Below are 22500 nucleotides of genomic sequence, written 5' to 3' on the forward strand. Positions count from 1 at the left end.
TCCACACATTTCCCTCTTGAATTTCATTCTCGTCACATTATCAAGATGATTATTTTGAAACCTGCTGTGTGTCTTCATTTTTGTCGTATTCATTGGGCTGAAACCACATTAACAGTCTGCAGTGGAAGTCTGAAATATTAATTGGTCAGCATATTTGACAATTCACTGAATTGTTCCTCATAAAGAAAAATGATGCATCTCCCTCAAATGATTCTATCACTGTTGTTGTATCTGCAGTTCTGTGTATTACTTACCCAAAGTTTTAGTGAAACTGTCCAGATTTGAAATGTGACAGATTATATTTTAATACGGTTTATTAATTCATCTCTTCCAAAGTCATACTCTCTCTATCTGAAACTTTGTCAAACACGAAAGACATTTTTATCTGTGCTTATGGAAATATGTTCTGCAAGGACTGACGCACATTAGTGATTAATCTCAGAATGCTTACTGTATTGACATTTGCAGTATAGTAACAGTTTTGACTTACTGAAATGTACGTTGTCATCCAAGTGCTGTGTGCTTGCATGTGCAGTTCGATGTACTTCTGTTGTGTGACAACTTCATTGTAGCATGTCACAGCTCAGGTAAATTACACAATGGTGAAAGCAGCATGAAACTGAATATTGTCTGCTTTGTTTTGATTCATCCATCTGTACTTGTTCCCTGCTGTATTGAACTAGATCATCATAGTTTGTCATTGTAGCCCCACAGTGATATCAGTGTAAATTAGTTCTGTAAACTTGACATGGCTTACAGGTGGTTGATTAAGCATCGTCTATGCTGTTCCCAAAAGAGTTTGTACTTCTTTCTCAACATACAAACTTTCTTCCAGGCGTTATTAGTTCTATGATCTTCTCTATGAGCTGCACAGTGTTGTATATGTATATTTTCCAATAGACCATTTTTTCAAATGTAAGCTATGTTCAGCATCGGCTTCAGAATGGATTCAGTGCTAGAAGCCCTGTCACAAGTGTTTAGGTTAATAATGCCACCAAACAGGGTTGTATACATATTTGTAATTTTGCTCCTGAACGAAAAATACAAATTTAAACTTTTTGAGACCTTAATGTCAATGTATTCATCTTCAGTGAAGTGTGAAAACATTTGATGTTATGATTTCGTGTCTCACCTTCATTCTTACAATAATGTGTTCGGAGCTGATTCTCTGCTCCGACTCGGCCGAATACACAGCTGAAAAACTCAGGTTTGGCTCATGGCAAGTAGGTATCCCATAATGCAGTGGTGTAATTCCCCAGATCTCGTGTACCGCTTTACGAGGTTGGATGTGTTCATCTTGGCCGTGGCTAAGTTTTCTTCATATTTCCTTTTAGAACCTGTAATCCTGTTCTATTTTATAATAGATAGATTAGTGTTTAGTAATATCTAAATTGTTGTGTTTTTTCTTGCTGCAGTTACACAGTTATAGCTTTGTTCCCTTTAGTGCTGCTTTTGGCCGTTTTGTAGGCCTAATTGTATCCTTAGTGGTGGTGGTGGTTGTGTCTTGTACTCATTTAATAACTCGTTTAAGTTAGAGAGCTCTTCGCCCATTTTAGATAGAGGGCTTGTAGTTAGTGTGCTGTTTTGTCTGGGAAATAGGGCCGTTTGAGTTAGAGGCCCTATTTTACTCCCCTGTTTTCTGTCTCCTTTCTGTTTCCCGTAGTTAACTACTCAGTTTAGCTTAAGTAGTTCAGTAGTAAATTTTCTTGTTATTGTACTGTGGTCTTATCTTGATCATGTCTAAAGACCCAAAAGAGAGGGAACATAAGCCTTCGGGCTTTAAAAAATGCCATAAGTGTTCTCAAAAAATGTCTATCATAGACTGTCATGTCATATGTGTGTATTGCCTTGGAGCAATTCATTTACAAGAGGATTGTACATTTTGTCATTCCTTCAGTGCCAGGGTTCTACAAGAAAGGAGAAACAAATTGATCCTTAAAGGGCTCAAAGCCAACCTGTGAGGAAGCTATCCACAGTTCTTCTTCCTTCTCTTCTTCTCCTTTTTCCAAAAAGGAAAAGACCCACAAGAGACAATCACCTGCAACATCGGCTCAGTTGGAGCCGCCAGTCAAGTTACCAAAAATTTCTAAGGCCATTACCTCCTTGGCTCCACAGTCCTCAGAGCCATTGGAGGTTATACTAATTGACAAGCCTGGTTCTTCGGTTCCATAGTCTTCGGAGCTGCAAGATACCTCTTCTCTGAGCCTGTCCATGGATATTTCACCAGTTTCTCCGACACTGAGATCTCCCATTCTGCACAGGTCTCGTTCTCCATCCCTGTCCTCCAGGTCCACCAGGAGCTTATCTGACGATGACATGGAATGGGTGGTGCACAGACTCTTGAAGTTGCCGGCGCTAACTAAATTATTTTCGGCTCCGACCCCTTTGGTCCCGGAGCCTTCTATACCAGTTGTGCCCACTGTTGTCCCTCCTCCGAGTCAAGCTGGACCTTCGGAGCCAGACAGCTTGGTACTGCTTACTGTGGATCCATCGATTCCGAGACCCCCTTCGGTGTTCACGGAACCGACTTCTTCTCCGACACTCTTGGTGCCGTCCGGAGAGTCTGGGAGCCAGAGTTCCCTGGTTGGCCCCGGGGGGGGGGGGGGATTCTCAGTCCCGATCATCTTTGGTGCCGAGCCTATCCCTTGGAGCATCGGCCCAGGTGAGCTCGGCTCCTACATCAGCCTCTGGTCCGATCTCGCTGGTTCCTGTGCCTTCCTCTGTCTCCTTGGAGCCGAGGGAGTCTTCGGAGCTGGTGAGATTTGCCTTTGAGCTGATGAGGAGTGTACTATCTACCCATACAGCTCCACAGAAAGATATTAGCACTCGTCCTCCTAAGGCACCGGCTACTGTCTCGGCACCACCCACTCCACAGGACAGCAGAGATTCAGAGCCTCAGGATCCCCCATTGGGCAAACCCCTCTCCTTCGAGGCCTCCCCAGAATATCCTCCTGAGGAGCAACCTCGGAAGACAACTTGCAGGAGGAAGCACGTAGTCTGTCACTTCAGACACTGACCTTGAGGAGTCTGAAGGGTCCCCATGGTCGTCCTCTGATGATATCTCATTTGTAGATGTTCTAGAGATCCTTAAGCAGAGAGACAGCTGGCAGGCCACCACCCCTTCTGATGAGGATTCAGTGTACCTGAAGGCTTTTGAATCTCAACCTTCAACCTCCTGGGTGTCTCCGCCTTTCAATGAGCTAATGGACCTGGTTAGTCGACAGGCATGGGAGTCACTTGACACAATGGAACCAGTCCCTCGGAAGCCAAATAAATTCTTGTCAGCTCCTTCTGGAAAGGATTTCCTCACTAAGGGGGTACCTGTAGATGTTATGGTGGTGGCAGCAGCAACCAAGAAGGAACTTTGTGACATCCTCATCTGTTCATCCTCCAAATTAAAGACTGTCGAACAATGGATAGATACAGGAAGCATGTCTTTTCATCAGCGACATTTTCACTCCGATCGCTGAACTACCCAACTCACTTTACAAGGCTACAAAGAGAGCTAGGAGATACTCTACAAGTTACATTAGCTGCGGGGGTGAATGAGAAGGTCTCCTCCCAGCTATCCACCTTAAATTCTATCATCACCTCCTCCATGAGGCTGATATCCTATGCAGCTGATGGAGCGAGCAGGATAGCGGGTTCCAGAGTTTCCCTTAGGAGACACTCCTGGATGCGCTTGTGCAATTTTGTGGAGCCCTTTAAGTGTACCTTTACTAACGTCCCTTTTGATGTTTCCTCACTCTTTGGACCCAAAGTAAAAGGCACTCTCTCCCAATGCAAGCAGGAAGGAAAAATTCTCTCTGCCGTTGAAGTACGTTTTTCAGTACCTTCAAGACCTTATCCTAAAGGTCAGAAGAGTGGGAAAATGTGGTTCAAAAGATCCCAGATAGTTTTCCAGGACGCACGGGTTGATTCTTTCCCCAGGGGCAGAGGGAGAGGTAACAATGGTAGATGCCATCTCAGAGGCAGAGGTGGCCCGCAGAACCAGGGTGACAGTGATTCCTTTCACAGGCGCCCTTATCAGTGCTCCTGAAAGGAGGCCCAACTGCTCTACTCTGGAGGCAGTCTGGGGACGTTTATCCATGTACCTAGAAGCCTGGAAAACTATCCCGAGAGACAAATGGGTACTAAAAATAATATCCAGAGGATACTCCAATCCATTCTCAATCCTGTTCCACAGACCATACAAATCCCAGATGTTCCACCCAATCTAAGGGAGCAAGCAACTATAGAGATTAAAAAGTTGTTACACAAGAGAGTCATCCAAGAAGTCCCCACAGACCAAATAGGATTCGGAACTTACTCAAGATTCTTTTTGGTGCCAAAAAGAACAGGTGACTGAAGACCCATATTAGACCTAAGCAAATTAAACAAATCTGTCAGTTAGTCAAAGTTCCGAATAGTGACACTGCTGTCTGTACTTCCCTTTTTAGGGAAAGACTATTGGATGTGCTCAATTGACCTTCAAGATGCTTACTACCACATAAAAATGGACAGGAAATCAAGAAGGTACTCTGCTGGGAGCCCGTCACTATCATTTCCGAGCTCTGCCCTTTGGTCGCACTACAGCCCCCAGTGTGTTCACCAAATGCATGGCAGTGGTCACGGCTCACCTGAGGCGTCTAGGATTCAGAGTGTTTCCCTATCTAGACAACTGGCTCCTATCTGCCACCACCAAGCATCTACTCCAACAAGTCAGGGATCTAACTTTGGACGTTTGCACTCAGTTGGCTATTAGTCAACTTTCAAAAATCTGCCTTGTTGCCCTGTCAAAATATTACATGTTAAGTTGTCCAACCTCACCTTCGTTCTTGCTGGATGGGTTCGGAGCCGATCCTCGGCTCCGACTCGGCCACTTACTATAGCTCGAGAGCTCTTTACTGGCTCCAGGCTACCCCTTATTCAAGAATTTCCCAACGCCAGCTACCCAGATCTCGTTTGCTGCTCCAGCTGCGAGGTTGCGTCAGTACTGGCTCAAACTTAGTATAACTTTTTTCTCTTCTTAAAATTCAATAATTTACTTGAAAAGTAGTATTTTCTTCACTGTTTTATAGTAGTTTGTAAGTTATTTTGTCTTAAACCCCTTATCTTGTCCTTTGCTGTGGTTTTTGTGCTGTTGGCCGCTGCCCCTTAGTCGCTAGGCCTTCTGTTTGTTTACCTGTACTCATTTAAGTTAGAGAGCCCCCCCCCCCCTTTAAGGACAGCCGTTGAGTTAGAGGCTCTCCTTTTAAGGTTTTTATCAGTATAATTTTTATTATTGTAGTGTGTCTGTTTGTGTGGTACTTCCTTCTTTTTTCTTAGTATGTCCAAGGAAGTTAAAACCTCAGGGTTCAAAAGTGTGACTCATGCTGTCAGAAGATGTCTCTGACAGATGGGCACACTAGTTGTGTTTATTGCTTGGGGGCTCTGCACTTGTAGGACTCTTGTGCTATTTGTCATGCCTTTAGTCCAAGGGTCCTGCAGGAGCGGAAAACAAGCTTATCCTCCATGGATTATTAAAACAGGATTCTCTGGGTAAAACATCTCAGCCAGTGAAACCTTTGAAACCAGTCAAGACATCGGCTCCATGTTCGGAACCGACCTGTGAGCATGACAAACCAAGTGTGTCGGTGCCAGCTGGCAATAAGATTACCCCTCCGTCGGCTCCAACTGTTACTTTGGAGCCACAAAAGAGCTAGGTCTCCTCCTTTGGAGCTGATTCGCTCGGTGCCGCAATCACCATTACTCCAAAGCAAGCCCAGTCATCGCTCATCTTCCCACTCCTCGAGGTTATCAGATCAGGATGTGGAGAGAGTAGTCAGTAAGTTGCTTAAGTCACAGGCCCTTGCTAAAATGCTTTTGAGCCCACCTCCACAAGCTTCGGCTCCATCCTCTTTGATTTCGATTTCTCCTCTGACTATACTTAGATCGGAGCCGAAGTCCATGGATGATGCAGTAGTGGTTCCTTCGGCTCCAATGACATCCTCATCAGCTCAGACATTGGCTCCGATTACCTCGATTCTTCCACCATCGAGGTATCTCGGTGCCGAAGCTCTCTTGTCAGCTCCGAGGGGGGGGGGAGTGGCATCGGACCCTTGTCCGACCCCGCTCTCCCTCTCAGAGCGTTGGCTCAGTTGAGCTTGGCTACCATATCGGCCTCAGAGCCACCTCCCTCGGCAGAGGGTGGTATTCTTGTCTCTTCGGAGCTGGAGCCCTCCTTGTGTCGAGACCGTGATGCCTTCGAGGTCATGCGGAGAGTGTTGTCCCCACAGACGGCTCCACTATCGGTTCCATTGGCTCTGCCCCCTTGGTGCCTGTGACAACCTTTGCTCCTCCTCCAACCCTGAAGCGAAGGGAACCTATGCCCCAGGACACCCCATTGTGTGAGCCCTCATCTTCTGAAGCCTCCCCAGAGCATTCTGAGCAGGCTCCCTGGAAGAAAAAGTGCAAGAGGAAGCACCTAGACTCCCCTAAGTCTGTCACCTCAGATACAGACCTGAATGAATCGGAGGGGTCCCCCTCTGAAGAAGTTTCCTTTTTGGACATCGTTGAGATTCTCAGGCAGAGGCGTAGCTGGACTTCGTAGCCCCTCCGAGGACGAGTCTGTATATCCGGACGCATTTGGTTTCCAACCTTCCACCTCCTGGGTGTCTCTGCGTATTGATCCACTCATGTCTGTAGTGTCTCGAAAGGCTTGATCAGCTCCAAATTCTGTGGAACCTGTCCCAAGGAGACCCAATAAATTCATCACAGCTCCCCAAGACAAGCAATTTTTAACTAAAGGTGTCACAGTTGATGCATGGTTGTAGCAGCAGCCACAAAGAGAGAGTTAGCTGAAACCTTCTCATCTGTCCATCCATCAAATAAAGGCTCTCGTACTATGGACAGATATGGGAAGCAAATGTTTTCATCAGCGACCTTCTCCCTTAGGTCCCTGAATTATCTGTCCCATTTTACTAGGCTTCAGAGGGATCTTCTAAAGGAGCTTGAAGATACCTCACAAGATCCTACAGCTGAGGGAGCTTCAGCCAAGGTAGCTACCCAGCTTGCGACTCTTAATTCCATAGTCAACTTCTCCATGAGGCTTATTTCATACGCAGCCGATGGAGTGAGTAGAGCTGCGGGAACAGGAGTAGTTCTTAGGAGACATTCTTGGTTGCTGCTGTGTCAGTTTGAGCAACCTTTCAGCGTGTCCTTCACCAATACCCCCCCTTTGGCTACTCCCTCTTTGGGCCTCAGGTGAAAGACACGCTTAGCAGGTGCCAGCAGGAAGGCAAGATGCTCTCTGATGTCTGAGTCCGTTTTTCCACTCCTACCAGCCCATATCCAAAAGGTCAGAAGGGTGGAAAGATGTGGTTTCAAAAATCCCAGGGACCCTTGCCTGATGCACGTGGTGAATTTTCCCCCAGGGGCAGAGGGGGACATGATAACAATGGCAGACGCCGCCCTCGTGGCAGAGGGGGTCTGCAAAATCAGGGTGACAGAGATACGGTCTCTTCCAAACCCTATCAACATCCCTGAAGGGATGCCCGACTGCTCAACTCTGGAGGCAGTCAGGGGAATGCTTTCATTGTACCCAACCGCCTGACAAAATTTTACAAAAGACAAATGGGTACTAGCCATTATATCCAGAGGTTACAAGATTCCCTTTCATCAACCCCCTTTTGTTTAAAAAAAATCCATCCCAGATGTTCCACCCAATCTAAGGGATCAAGCAGTCACAGAAGTTTCAAGACTGCTAGAAAAAAGAGCCATCCAAGAAGTCCCCGCAGACAAAGTAGGATCAGGAACTTACTCGAGATTCTTTTTAGTGTCCAAAAAGACAGGGGACTGGAGACCAATTCTGGATCTCAGCAGGTTAAACAAGTCTGTACAAAAAGTTCCGGATGGTAACACTGCAGTCCATTCTCCCCTTTCTGGGTCAGGACAATTGGATGTGCTCCATAGATCTTCAGGATGCGTACTATCATATAAAAATGGACAGACGGTCCAGGACATTTCAACGCTTCCGGCTAGGGGCCAGTCATTACCAATTCAGAATTCTGCCCTTTGGTCTCACCACAGCCCCCCGGGTGTTCACCAAATGCATGGCAGTAGTCACAGTTCACCTGAGAAGTCAAGGATTCCAGGTGTTTCCCTATCTGGATGACTGGCTCCTCACTGCTACCACCAGGCAACAACTTATAGAAGCACGAGATTACACCATCACATCCTGTGCTCAACTAGGCATCACAATAAACTTTGAAAAATCTGCCTTGTTGCCCTGTCAATCTATTACATACATAGGAGCAGAGTTAAACACAAGAAAAATGATTGTAAAATTGCCTCAGGAAAGAGTTTCCATTATTCGAAAACAAGTGTCACTTCTGAAGAGCAAAAGAATTCAAGTCAAATATGTTCAAGTTCTAGGGTCCATGGCAGCAGCCATTCTTCTAATCCCCTTAGCACGCTTTCACATGAGAATCCTTCAGTGGCTTCTTTTTCACACAATGGTCCTTCCAGAAATTATCAGTGTCTCACATGATGCTAATTACAGAATCTTGCAAAAGACACCTTTCCTGGTGGATGGTCTCCCCACTAGTTTCTCAGGGCAGACTTTTCATGGTACCCCATCCGGTTGCCACAGTGACCACGGACGTTTCCCTGATAGGGTGCGTGGGGGGGGGGCATTATCTAGGGAAGACAGTCCAAGGCACTTGGCAACCTCATGAGTACCACTTGCACATCAACGTCCTGGAGAGGAGAGCAGTGCTTCTAGCGTTGTAGGCTCTTATGTCAGTGGTTTGGTACATCAACAAACAGGGCATAACCAGGTCTTACCCCTTGTGCTGAGCTGTGGCAATGGGCAATTTCCTCACAACGTTTTCTGATAGCAATGCATATCCCTGGGACATCCAACATAATAGCGGACAGGCTCAGCAGGGCTGTCCTGTTGCCTCAAGAGTGGTCTCTGAAACAGGAAATTGTGGATCTTATTTTCTGCAAATGGGGCCAGCCTTGCTGCGATCTCCTTGCCTCTCCCCCCTCAGCAACAAATACAGCAGCTACTTCTCCCTTGTTCCTCCTCCGGGTCGGACTCCCAGGGACGCTGTAGTCCACGATTGGCCTCAGGGACTCCTTTATGCATTTCCCCCCTTTCCTATAATTCCAAAAGTCATTCAGAAAGCTAAATCGTTGGGTTGCAAAATGATCCTCATTGCCCCCTATTGGCCTCGACAGATTTGGTTTCCGTTCCTTCACCCCCACCTTCTAGCTCAGCCTTGGATTCTGGACCCAGTACCGGACCTCCGTTCCTTCACCCCACCTTCTAGCTCAGCCTTGGATTCTGGACCCAGTACCGGACCTCTTGATTCATCAATCAGGCGGGCTACACCAATCCCTCCAATCTCTCAAGCTAACAGCTTGGTTACTCCTCTTCCAATCCTAGCCAGACTCCCCAATATGTCCCCAGCAGTGCGTGAGATTATTGTTTCCTCCCATAAGGCAAGTACAAGGAAAGCCTATGCTTCCAAATGGAAAAGATTCTCTTACTGGGCAGATTCCAGGAATTTAGACCCTTTTACAGCTTCTGTACATGAGATTTTGGATTTCCTAGCAGAGCTGTTTCAATCTGGTGCAGCTGCTGCTACCATGAGAGTACAACTAGCTGCCATTTCAAATGTTCATGTGGGAGTTTCTAACTCCAGCATAATGTCTCTCAAACTCTGTAAGGCCTTCATGAGAGGTACATCTCTATTTAGACCCCCAGTGAAAGAGCCACTTCCACCTTGGGATCTCAGTTTGGTTCTTGCCTCCTTGATACTGCCACCCTTTGAACCAGCAGCATCATGTTCCTTGGTTTCTCTCTTGGAAAACTCTTTTTCTTACTTGCTATTACTTCTGCCAGATGTGTTTCAGAACTTCCTGCACTATTTGTTCGTCCTCCATACCTAGTTTTTCACAAAGACAGGGTTTCTCTGAGAACTAATCCATCTTTTCTACCTAAAGTTTGTTCGGACCATAATTTGAATCAATCCATTGAACTCACTGTTTTTTTCCCTAATCATTCCAACAAGGCAGAATACAAATTACACCAATTAAGATGTGCATAGACAGCTGCATTTCTGTCTCCATAGAACTAAAGAAATGAGAAAATCAGATCAGTTGTTCCTTTCATTTGCTAACAACAAACAAGGCCTTTCAGTTTCTAAAGTAACATTGTCAAAATGGTTATCGGACACCATCGTCCATACCTACCACTTGCGACAAAAAGATCTTCCAATGAAACCCAAAGGTCATTCAACCAGGTTAGTAGCTACTTTGTTAGCATTTCAGTCTCGGTTGCCCATAGATTCAATTTGTGCAGCAGCTACTTGGGTAGATCCTCATACATTCATTTCTCATTACAAAGTAAATGTGGTCTCCCGGGGTAAGAGCTTCCTTTGGTTCCATGGTTCTGAAGAGTCTGTTCCAATGAGCCACCCAGGATTGAGGTGCTAGGGATGCTGTCCCATACAGCAAGAACGAAGGCGAGATTTGACAACTTAACATAAAGAAGTTATGTACCTACCGTAACGTTCCATGTTAGTTGTCCTTCATCTCGCCTTCCTTCTTGAGTCCCTCCCTCCTTCTCCCTTCCTCAAGGATCGAGAGCAGTTTCTCAATGGTTTCCCTGGCTAATTTGTTTTATTAGTTGCTTCTTGCTTCTCAACCAAACCATGACAATTAACTGTATATCCAGGTTTATTAATGGATTATCTTCTATAATTATGTCTAGTGTGAGCTATCTAAAACGAGATCTGGGTAGCTGGCGCTGGGCATTCTGGCATAAGGGGTAGCCTCAAGCCAGTAAAGAGCTCTCGAGCTATAGTAAGTGGCCGAGTCGGACCCGAGGTTTGGCTCCGAACCCATCCAGCAAGAAGGAAGGCGAGATGAAGGACAACTAACATGGAACGTTATGGTAGGTACATAACTTCTTTATTTATAGGCACAGATCTAGACACCGCGTCTATGGTAGTACGTCTTCCAACAGACAGAGTTGTAGCACTCAGACAGCAGATTCTTTGTCTTCTTCCCAAGACCAAGGTGAAAGCAAAGATAATTCTGAGATTTCTGGGGCAATGGCTTCCACAATAACACTAGTTCCTCTTGCCAGAATGCACTTGAGGATCCTTCAGTGACTGTTGTTCTCGCAATGGTCACTTCAAGAGCTTCCTATGTCTCACCCGGTCAGGATATTGGAATCATGCAAAAATGACTTAAGATGGTGGATACACTCCAGTCATAGGGAGACCCTTTGTTTCACAACAACCCATAGCTATGGTGACCATGGACGCTTCCCAGATGGGGGGGGGGCATTATCTGGGGAGACCAGTCCAAGATACATGGCAAGAACACGAGGCTCACTTGCATATAAATGTCCTAGAGATGAGAGCAGTGCTTCTTGCATTGCAAGCACTTCACGGCTCTCTCCCTCTAGGGACAATTGCGATACACTCGGGCAATATGTCTCTGGTTTGGTACATAAACAAGCAGGGAGGAACCAGATCTTACCCCCTTTGTCACAAGGCCCTAAGAGTTTGGCAATGGACAGTTTCTTCCCAGCGCTTTATAATAGCAACGCACATTCCGGGTAAGTCCAAAGTGATGGCAGACAAGCTGAGCAGGGCAAATGTAATGGATCACAAGTGGTCTCTCACTCAGAATGTAGTGGAAATGATTTTCTGAACATGGAGTCTGCCTTGCTGCAATCTTTTCGCCATTCCGATGAATGCCAAGTGCAGCAACTACTTTACCCTAATCCCCCCTCCGGGGGAGACACCGAGAGATGCACTTGCTCACAATTGGCCCTCGAGACTTCTGTATGCCTTTCCTCCGTTTCCTCTCATACCCAGAGTCATTCAGAAAGCACAGTCCTTGGAACGCAGGATAATTCTCATTACTCCTTACTGGCCTCGTCAAGTCTGGTTCCCCTTACTTTGGCCTCATCTTCAGGAGAAGCCTTGGACTCCAGACCCAGTTCTAGACCTACTGACACGTATGTCAGGTGCACTTACATCTTTCTCTCTCCACACCCTAAAATTGACAGCTTGGCTGCTCCACTTCCCAATTTAGTCAGGTTCAGAATTTCCACTCCTACATTTAAACATATCTTAATGTCCTCTCATAAAGTTTCCACTAGAAAACTGTATTCTAGCAAATGGAAAAGATTTTCCCTTTAGGCTCAAAACAGAAACATTGATCCTTTTTCTGCGTTCATCCATTCTTTTCTGGAGTACTTGGCGGAACTCTTCCAACAAGGTTCAGCTGCAGCAACCATCAGAGTGCAACTTGTTGCAATCTCAAATTTCCACATTGGTGATTCTATCTCGAACTTAATGTCACACAGTAGAGCCTTCTTGAAAAGCGTCGCCTTATTAAGACCTCCCTTTAAGGAACCCCTTTCCCTTTAGGATTTAAATTTTGTTCGGTCTCATCTGACATTATCACCTTTTGAGCTGTTATCTTCAGACCTCAAGTTCCTTTCCTGGAAGACCATTTTTCTGGTGGCTCCAACATCTGCTAGAAGAGTATCTAGAGTTGCAAGCTCTTTCTATTACAGTCATATTTGATATTTCATAAGGATAGGGTATCCTTGCGTACTAATTCATCATTTTTACCCAAAGTCTCTTCTTCAACTAACGTAAATCAATCTATTGAGCTTCCAGTGTTCTTTCCTAATCACAGCAACAAGGCTGAATACAAACTACGTCAACTAGACGTACATAGACAACTCAGATTCTATTTGTATAGGACCAAAGATTTTAGAAAATTTGACCAGTTATTCGCATCCTTCTCTGATGCAAAAAAGGGTAGCTCAGTTTCAAAAACCTACTCTTTCCAACTGGCTCTCAAACTGCATTACATTCATCTGTACCGCAAATAATAAGAGATTTACCATTCAAAGTGAAGGCTCATTCCGCTAGAGCGATGGCTACGTCTTCTGCCTTTAAAGCCAAGATTCCCTTGGATAATATTTGTGCAGCAGCTACTTGGACAACTCCTCATACATTTATCACATGTTACAAAGTGGATTTGGCCTCCAGAGACAGGGCCTCCTTTGGTTCCACTGTGCTTAAAGGTGTACTCTCGTGAGCCACCCAGGGAAAAGGTGCCATCATTGTAAGAATGAAGGCGAGATAGGACAACATAACATAAAGAAGTTACGTACTGGCCATAACATTCCATGTTTGTTGTCCATCTCGCTGTTCATTCTTACGAACCCTCCCTCCTTCCCCCTTCAAAAGACTACTTGTGGACCTGGTGAATGTTTTCACTACCTTCAGGAGTTCTTTTTCATTTTGTTTCTCCTTCTATTGGGGATAGCATATATATATATTTTTTTTTTATATTTATATATATATATATATATATATATATATATATATATATATATTTATATATAGTTGTCGCCTCACAGTAAAGATGCTGTCCGGTTCAATTCTCAGCTAGAGCGTCTTCTACGTGGAGACATGCGTGAATGGGCGTACCTTAGTTGAAGGTTGTGCGTCAGGGCTGGCAACTCGGCGCGTAAAAATCAACTTCCAGTCATTAGCAGACCGGAGTTCCGCTGTGGCGACCCCTAACATCGGGGGAATTACACCACTGTATTATGGGATACCTACTTGCCACGAGCCAAGTTTGAGCCTTTCAACTGTGTATTTGGCCAAGTCGGAGCCGATACTCTTCATTGTAAGAATGAACGGTGAGATAGACAACAAACATGGAATGTAATGGTGAGTACATAACTTCTATTTTGCATCTGTCATTCTAGTAATGCAATCCACAAATTACTCAAAACTTTAATTCTTCCTTCTCCAAGTAACTGGCATATTGTTGTTTAGTAAAAAGAGAAAGCATGGGTGCATTAATCTGAGTTGCCAGCAAAACATTATCAGTCAAAATCTGTACCTCTTCTAGTTTTGATTTTAAATTTGTGATGGAGACAAGCTGTATTTGATGAGTAACAACAATTTTAGTTACAAGCTTATATAAGCCTTTATTTTGAATATGCAGTTTAACCACTGATTCATTGCGCCTTTTGGATTAGGTATGTCTCTCTCTCTCTCTCTCTCTCTCTCTCTCTCTCTAGGTTAATTATGCTTCTTCTATGTATCCATCTGTTATGCACTGGTCATTCACCAGGAGCGTTATAGCTGCTGCAGACACAGCAAATTACATCACCGTTTACCTCTGGCTTGTTTTGCCTCATGTGGCCCAGACTGATCAATGTGTGGCACATGACTTTTTTTTCCCTATAACCATTGATCTGATGTTTTTAATCTTCTTTCCATTCATCACTGATGGGTTAGGTTCCAAGCCCTGGGAACCAAGTCAGCCTAATACTAAGCTCTAGCCAGCCAAAAACTCTCAAACTAAGCTTCTACCCATAGTGCCCTTCTCCCTGTTATCTCCGATCTTATTTTGCTGTATAGCTGTAAAGCTGCATTTCAGCCGAGCTCTCAGCTAAGTGGAAAAATATTAATACCTTTTCAGGATATTTTGTATTTCTCTTATTTCTTGTTGTTCATATTGATATTTCTATAAGTTTGAAGCTATGTTTAGACCTTTACTTTTCTGTTTCTACCCGTTTGGTAACTTTTAAGTACCATTGGTGGTACAGCCTTTCTTCCTACCCTTGTGGTATTTCTTGACTACCGTTGTTTGGTGATTCTTCTTCCCTTTTTCAGCTAACTGGTTGTGTGTATTTTTGATATATATTTAGATATAGAAATAGTGGTTATATAGACATATTAGACATAGATATAGTAGAATTAGAACTCTTTACTTTAGTTTTCTGTCTAACTTGGTGTGTGTGTATTTTTTCATGATGGCCGATAAAAAGGGCACATCGGGGTTTAAGCATTGTAGTTAATGTAAGGGTAAACTGCCTAATAGTGATTCCCATGATGACTGTGTTTATTGTTTGGGGGTGCCCCATCTTTTGGTGCAACCCCCGTGTGTGATTTGTCAGAGTTTTAGTCAGCGGATCTTGAACAAATGCAAAAACAAGCTGATTCTGAAGGGCCTTCTTAAGTCGCCCTTTTCAGAGGTGCTTTCTGCGATGGAGGTCTCATCCCCTCTAACCAAGGATAAATAAATGTACCACTCTTTCCCCTCTTCGCCATCTGGTGAGTAGGGCAAACCTGTAAAGCCTAAGGTACCTAAGTTATCTTAGGAGCATAAGTCTGCCTCATCGGCACCGACCTCTTCCGCTCCGGCTACTACTCTCTATATCAGTGCTAGCTTCGGCTCCGATACTGTCTCCGGCACCAACTATTGACTTTACAAAGTGTACTATGACTTCGACACCGAGTGCCACTTTGGCACAGTGCATGCCTTTAATGCCCATCTCTGTGTTTACGCTTGCTACTGATCCTTCCGTGTCTGCTCCGAGTCTCCCTTTGACACAGAGTCGTTTCACGGTCCCAATAATGACAGTTCTGACACCACTTCTTCCAGTCTCCAAACTTTAGACATCGGTGCTGGTAGATTCCACACCACGGACCCGATACTCTCCATCTACAGACCCATTTCTAGGACAAGTTTACAGTGTGTTCTTAGAATGACCTGACTTCCCATCGGGAGTGTCCACTAGGTCTACCAGGAGCCTTTCAGAACTTGACATAGTGCATCTTGTGGACCAGCTGTTAACAGCCAGGGGAATAACTACTCCATCTAGGACCCATCCTCCTGTAAAATGTGGGTTGGCTTCTCCACGGACTCTATCCTACTCTCCTCATTTGACCATACCGATTCCAAAGTCTTCAGCTCTGATGTCCTTTTCGGAACCTCCTGTCCTGGTTTCTGTAGTGGACCTCACTGGGGCTCTGGGACTGTCCCTTTGGTCTTTTTTCCCAGCTGAACCGGGCCTTCCTCAACCCCATGATTGAGCTGCAGGCTGTTTGGCTCGTGGCACGGTTCCGAGTGTGTTGACGTTTCTGTCCACAGTGCCGGGAGTTCTGTCTGCACCAGTCCCGCTTGAGGCTCCATCCTCGGGAGTTTGTTTGACAGAGTGGGGTGTGACCCCAGGTTTGAGGTTGTCCTTCTCTGTTCCGAGCTCCCATCCCTCTTAGGGCGAACCTGCTTTCTGAGCTATGGAGAGGGCACTTGCTTCTGGAAGCATTCCACCAACGTCGGAACCCCAGACCTCCTTTCCTCCTGAGGTGTAGCTGATACAAGCCACCTCCCTGGGACACCAGGCAGGAAAGTCGCAGGAGACCCTGTTACAGGGTGCCCCCTCTTCCAAGTCCTCCTCTGAAGCCCTCACTGAGGAGCCCCAATGGAAGAGATTATGCAAGAGGAAGCACCTAGACTCCTTTGAAGAGTCTCTGACAGAGGATATGGATTTTGATAACTGTGAAGGGTCCCCACAGTCACCCCCTGATGATGTCTCCTTTGGGGTCATCCTTGAAATGTTGAAACAGAGGGGTGATTGGAAGCCCACTAACCCTTCTTCCAAGGAGTCTGTGTTTCTGCAGGCTTTCCGTGCCTGGCCATCTACCTTTTGGGTGACCATGCCTGCAGACAAGCTGGTACAACTCGTAATGGAGTGTGCTTGGAAGAACCCTGATTCTGTTGAGTCGATACCTCAGAGACCTGACAAGATACCCCCCCCCCCGAGGAGAATCCACATTGGTCAAGAGGTTTACTAGTCGATGCTATGGTGGTGGCGGCGGCCACAAAAAAGACCTCGCCAAAGAGAGTCATAATGTTCATCCACCCAACAGAGAGTCCTGGGCTGTGGACAGATTGGGGAATCGAATATTTGCTTCAGTGACTTTTGCCATATGGTCTCTGAATTACTTGGCTCATTTTACGAGACTCCAGAGAGATTTGGTTTCCAAACACTCTGGAACACTCGCAGGGCAGGTGTCGGATGAGGTAAGGGACAAAGTTGCCTCGCAGCTTGCAACCCTGGAATCTATCTCCAATTCGTCCATGAGGTTGCACTTACATGCAACCGAAGGGGCAGCTAGAGCAGCAGTTCAGGCATAATTATGAAATGCCATGCCTGGATGTGCCTCTGTGACGTCACGGACCCTTTCAAGTCTTCCTTCCTGAACGCTCCTATCGAAGCATCTTCCCTTTTGGCCCTAAAGTGAAAGATACCCTGGCCAGGTGTGAGCAGGATGGTAAGACCCTGTCTGCAGTAGGTCTGTGTTTTTCCAATCCACAATATTCCTTTTCTAGGAATCAGAGGAGAGGAAAGATGTGGCACAAAAAATCTCAGGGTCCTTTCCTTGCCGCATGTGGCAATGATACCCCTAGGGACAGAGGGAGTAACAATTCTGGAAGAAACTCCTACCGAGGCAGAGGGGGTCCGTGTAACCAGGGACCCAGGGATTCTTTCTCTGGGCAGCCTTACCAACTCTCCTGAAGAGCAGACCAATTGCTTTCCTCTGGAAGCAGTCTGTGGACGTTTCTCTCTACACCAGGCTGCCTGGCATTCAGTAACTTCTGACCATTGTGTATAGAAGATCATAACCAAAGGCTACACCATTCCCCTCATCACTTATCCAAAACTTCTGACGTTCCACCCAGTCAAAGGGAAGAAGCAGCTGCAGAAATAAACAAGCTGCATCAAAAGAGAGTCATCCAGTTAGTCCCACCAGACCAATGCAGATCTGGATTCTACTCGAGATTCTTTTTGGTGCCAAAAAAGACAGGGGACTGGTGACCAATTCTGGATCTCGGCAATTTGAACAAGTCTGTTGCCCAAACAAAATTCCGGATGGTCATGGTTCAGTCCAGTCTCCCTTTTCTAAGGGAAGGCGAGTGGATGTGCTTGATAGATCTTCGGGATGCATATTACCACATCAAAATGGGCAAACGTTCCAGGAGTCTACTTCGCTTCCAGCTAGGATTCATTCGCTACCAGTTTTGTGCTCTGCTGTTCGGACTCTGTACAGCCCCTAGAGTTTTCACAAAGTGCATGGCAGTGGTTACAGCTCACTTGAGACTGCAAGGAATTCTGGGTGTTTCCATATTTGGAAGATTTGGCTCCTTACAGCCCCCGCCAAGCATCTTCTGGTAACAGCCCTGCAGTACACTTTCTCTGGCGAGACTTTTGGGAATAGTGATAAACTGGGAGAAAGCCAACCTTGCTCCAACTCAGAACATATAGAATTCATTGGAACAGTCTTCGACACCCATTCTTGTCTGGTGTCACTTCCAGTTCACAGACTTCAGAGATTGAGGCTCCAGCTCTAGGTGATACTTTGCCAAAATAAAGGCTCAGCGATGGAGGTTCCTCAAGTTTTAGGATCCATGGCAGCTTCCATACCAAGTGCCCCTGGCGAAACTGCATATGCAAATACTTCAATGGCTTCTGCTATCTCAGTGGTTTCAGAATTAACACCTTCTATGCTTTCAAATTCAGATAACCAATCGTTGCAAACAGGACCTTCTCTGATGGATGAGGCCAGACACAGACCTTTGAAACCGTCCATTCCACCCCCCCAACCCAAAGCCATTGTCACCACGGATGCTTCCCTGATAGGATGGAGGGGCCATTTCCAGAGAAAGACTGTCCAAGGTGCATGGTCCACTTTGGAGTCAACTTGCATATCAGTGTTCTAGAACTGAGGGCGGTGCTGTTAGCGTTGCAAGAATTCCGATCTGTCCTGCATTCTGGAACAGTTGCAGTTCAGTCAGACAACATGTCAGTAGTCTGGTACATCAACAAGCAGGGAGGAACCAAGTCCTAACCTCTGTGTCAAGAAGCCATGAGAATTTGGCAGTGGGCGATAGCTTCCAACTGCTTTCCGATAGCAGCGCATATCCCTGGGAAGTCCAGTGTGATTGCAGACAAGTTGAGCAGATGTATTCTCCTGCCTCATGAGTGGTCCCTCAATCTCGACATAGTGACAAAACTGTTCAGCCATTGGGGCCAGCTTTGCTGTGACCTATTTGCCTCCCCATCAAACAACAAATGCAGCAGCTATTTTGCCGTATTCCCCCACAGGGGGAGTCCCTGAGGGATGCTCTGATTCACGATTGGTGCACAGGACTGCAATATGCCTATCACCCCATCCATCTGATTCCCCAATTCATAAAGAAATCTATTCGATTGAAATGCAAAGTGATCTTCATAGCCCCCTTTGACCTCTACAAGTTTGGCTCCCCTTCCTTCGGCCTCATCTGTTATGTCAACCGTGGATTCTGGACCCTCTTCCAGACCTGATTTCTCACCCCCAAGGGTTGAGTCACCTGAATCTGTTCAGTCTCGAGCTGACAGCTTGGTTTCTCCACTTCCATTAATCACCAGGCAGGATGATCTTTCCTCACCTGTATGTGGCATTATCCTGGCCTCTCACAAACGATCCACCAGAAGACTGTATCTAGACAAATGGAAGAGTTTCTCTATTTGGTCTAAGAAAAGGAGGCTAGACTCGTACTCGGCTCCAGTTTACAATACCTGTTAAAATTCTTCAAAGATGGAGCTGCAGCTTCTACCATATGAGTACATATAGAGGCCATCTCTAACTATCATAATGGGTTGCATGATTCTTCCCTCATCTCGCTTCGGTTATACAAAACTTTTCTTAAAGGGGTCTCTCACATTAGGCCTGCACTCAGACAACCTATAGAACCATGGAACCTCGTGTTAGTTCTTCAGTCCTTAACTCAACCCCCTTTTGAATCTACAGCTAAGTGTGACCTCAAATTCTTATCTTTGAAGTCCCTTTATTTGGTAGCCATCACATCAGCCAGAAGAATTTCTGAGCTTCAGGCATTATGCATTAAAACGCTCTATTTAATTTTCCACAAGGACAGAGTATCACTCCGGACAAACCCATCTTTTCTCCCCAAAGTTTTCAGATTTTTCCATCAATCAGACCGTTGGTTTGCCAGTATTTTTACCAATTTTACTAATAAAGGGGAGTACTGTCAACATTCTTTGGATGTACACAGACAACTGAGATTTTATTTGGACAGAACCAAAGCAATATGTAAAACTGACCAACTGTTCATTTCCTTCTCTGGGCGTAGAATGGGAAATTCTGTCTCCAAGGTCACTTCATGATAATGGTTAAGGGACTGCATATGCTACATCTTTTCACTTGTAAAGCAACCTATACCACAGGATGTTAAAGCCCAGTCTGCCAGATCTATGGCAACGTCTGTATTCTTCCATTCCAGAGACGCTATGTATATCTGTGCAGTAGCCACATGGGCTAATCCCCACACTTTTATTAATCATTACAAATTGGATGTGGAACCAGAGGGAGAGCTGCCTTCGGCTCACTGGTGCTCAGGAACGTTCTTCCATAAGGGCCGCCCAAGGAACACAAGGTAGCTGGGGATTCTGTCCCATCAGTGATGAATGGAAAGAAGATTAACAAAACATCAGATAAAGAAGTTATGTCTTACCGTAACGTTCCATCTGTGTTGTTAATCTTCTTTCATACATCACTTCCCACCCTCGTCCCCCCGCCAAAGGCTCCTGGGGGATACTTTGGGTCCAAGTGGCGAGTTAGGGCATTTGTGCAGAAATGGCCTCTACTTTACTAATACAAGATGGGCAAACTCGACCTGAGGTAACAGGGAGAAGAGTACTTTATACATCTTTGCACAGTGTCCTTTTCCAGAACAGGTTCTACAGAATTGCTAAATGCAGGTCAGTGTTATGTTGCCGGCTAGGGCTGTTGCATAAGGTTTTAATTAAAATTAGTCTGTTCTCACTCCAGTTTGCTTTTTTTTAGTATGGCTGTTTTTCTTCTCATTACTATTACAACACACGTTCATGTTATTTCACATTTTGGCAGATTACTTGACTCACATTTGATCTTACACTAATTTGTTTTCTTAGTTAATTATTTTAGCTGTGTATTAGTAATTTCATTTGTTCTGTACATATTAACATGTTTTGATAAGTTGGTCTGTTTTTCTAAAAAAAAAATCTCTGGTTTAGTTCATTTCTTATGCAACAAATCGTTCAGTTATTAGTGAATTTGTCAACGCACCACATTGTCTTTGCTCTTCAGCATCTGTTTGTCTGTGTAAGACCTTGTCTTGAAAAAAAATACACTAGTAGAGAATAAATGGCAGCTTCTTTTTGTGTTCCTTTTCTGATTCAGGGTGTCAGCTAAGCCACTAAACATCCAGTTTCTGCTAAATTTTCTTGAAGCCAGGGAATTCCATTGGGTTGCAGATGTAGTATGTTTCCCATTGTGTGTTATACTTCTATTTTTCTAATTGCAAAACTTCTTGAAAGTAGCTTATAGCTCTTGACTTCTGTAGATTTCTACATGTTGGCAACCATTTCACCACCTTGATACCATGTAAGTTTAAGATGCACAGTAGCGCAAACATGTTGGGAATGTGACCTAGTCTTATTGGGCTTTGTAGTCAAACATAATTCTGTAGAATTTGTGCCACATGGCATTCAAATTACCATAGTTATCTCCTTAGTGTTAAATGTATGCACTCCCTCTATATTGATAGTTTTCATAAAGTCTATGGTCATATCATGCTGGAAGGTGTCTAACAAAGTTGGGCCATAGGCAAAAAAGTCATGTCCTCAGTCTAATACTTACTTTGGACCACCATCCCTCACAGCTGTGCCTTCATGGTATCCATAGTAGCATATGGGCTGTGGTGCAACATTGACCGCTGTTCCTGAGGGACTTTCCCAAGACAAAGCCCAGATCTCTTAGGAAAGAGATTTTATGCTGGTTAAGTCCTAAACATGTGCGTTTCATATCAGAATATATACCTCACCAGCTACTTTTAGGGCATTTGCAGTAAATTGATGAGAACTGATTGAAGTCTCCGTGATCTAGATTCTAAAGCCAACCTCCTCCAAAATGCAGATGATTCTTCTGAGGGTTCCTCTCAGTCACTAATGTTAATGTTTGCTGTAGCATTCTTTCAGGCCAGAACAGTGGCATCTGGCATTATATTAAGGATATGTACAGAGGATGTGTCTAAGGTAGGGATTAATAATCAACTATGGCTGTAAATGAGAACAAAGACAGAAGGTCTAATGGTACCAGTTATTTGAGATTGGAAAACTGAGCAATCTTTTTAGAGGTCTATATAAGGGGAGAGGGATACAGCTCTTCTAATCTTGTGGCTGACCCAACAACAAGCAACCAAAGTTCTTTTCCTCCTCCACAGGGGTTTGAAAAATTCCCAAGATGTCATCAAAACAGTGAAGAGAGGATTTTGCTCCAAACCTGCTCATGGAATTTGCTAGTTATGGACCAATGGAGTGAATCAGTTTCTTGAGCCAGTGGTACACACTGGAGGTTTCCAAATCTAAATCCCCCTATGCCAGAGCTCCAGCATGTTTTTTTTTCCAGAAATAGTACTCCAAGTTTGGATAAGGAATACAATCACCTTTGAGATGGACAGGTGTTTTTTTCTAAAGGTTATTTCTTGTTTGAAAAAAGTGAAACTTAAATTTCAGACGAGTTGAAAATGCTGAATACTTGTATTCTTTACATGAAATTGAAGAACCTTAAGTTTCATGTTTTCTACACTTTCTGA

At 44.9% G+C, this 22500-nt stretch overlaps 1 protein-coding gene across 1 annotated transcript in view; it reads left to right on the top strand.

Annotated features, from left to right (window-relative positions):
* The window catches only part of WWC2 (WW and C2 domain containing 2), a 1656421-nt gene that overhangs the window by 1191710 nt on the left and 442211 nt on the right, over nt 1–22500 (top strand). The window lies entirely within an intron of this gene.

The sequence above is a fragment of the Protopterus annectens genome, chromosome 2.part1 (assembly GCF_019279795.1).
Source record: "Protopterus annectens isolate FY-2018-M chromosome 2.part1, PAN1.0, whole genome shotgun sequence".
NCBI lineage: Eukaryota > Metazoa > Chordata > Ceratodontiformes > Protopteridae > Protopterus > Protopterus annectens.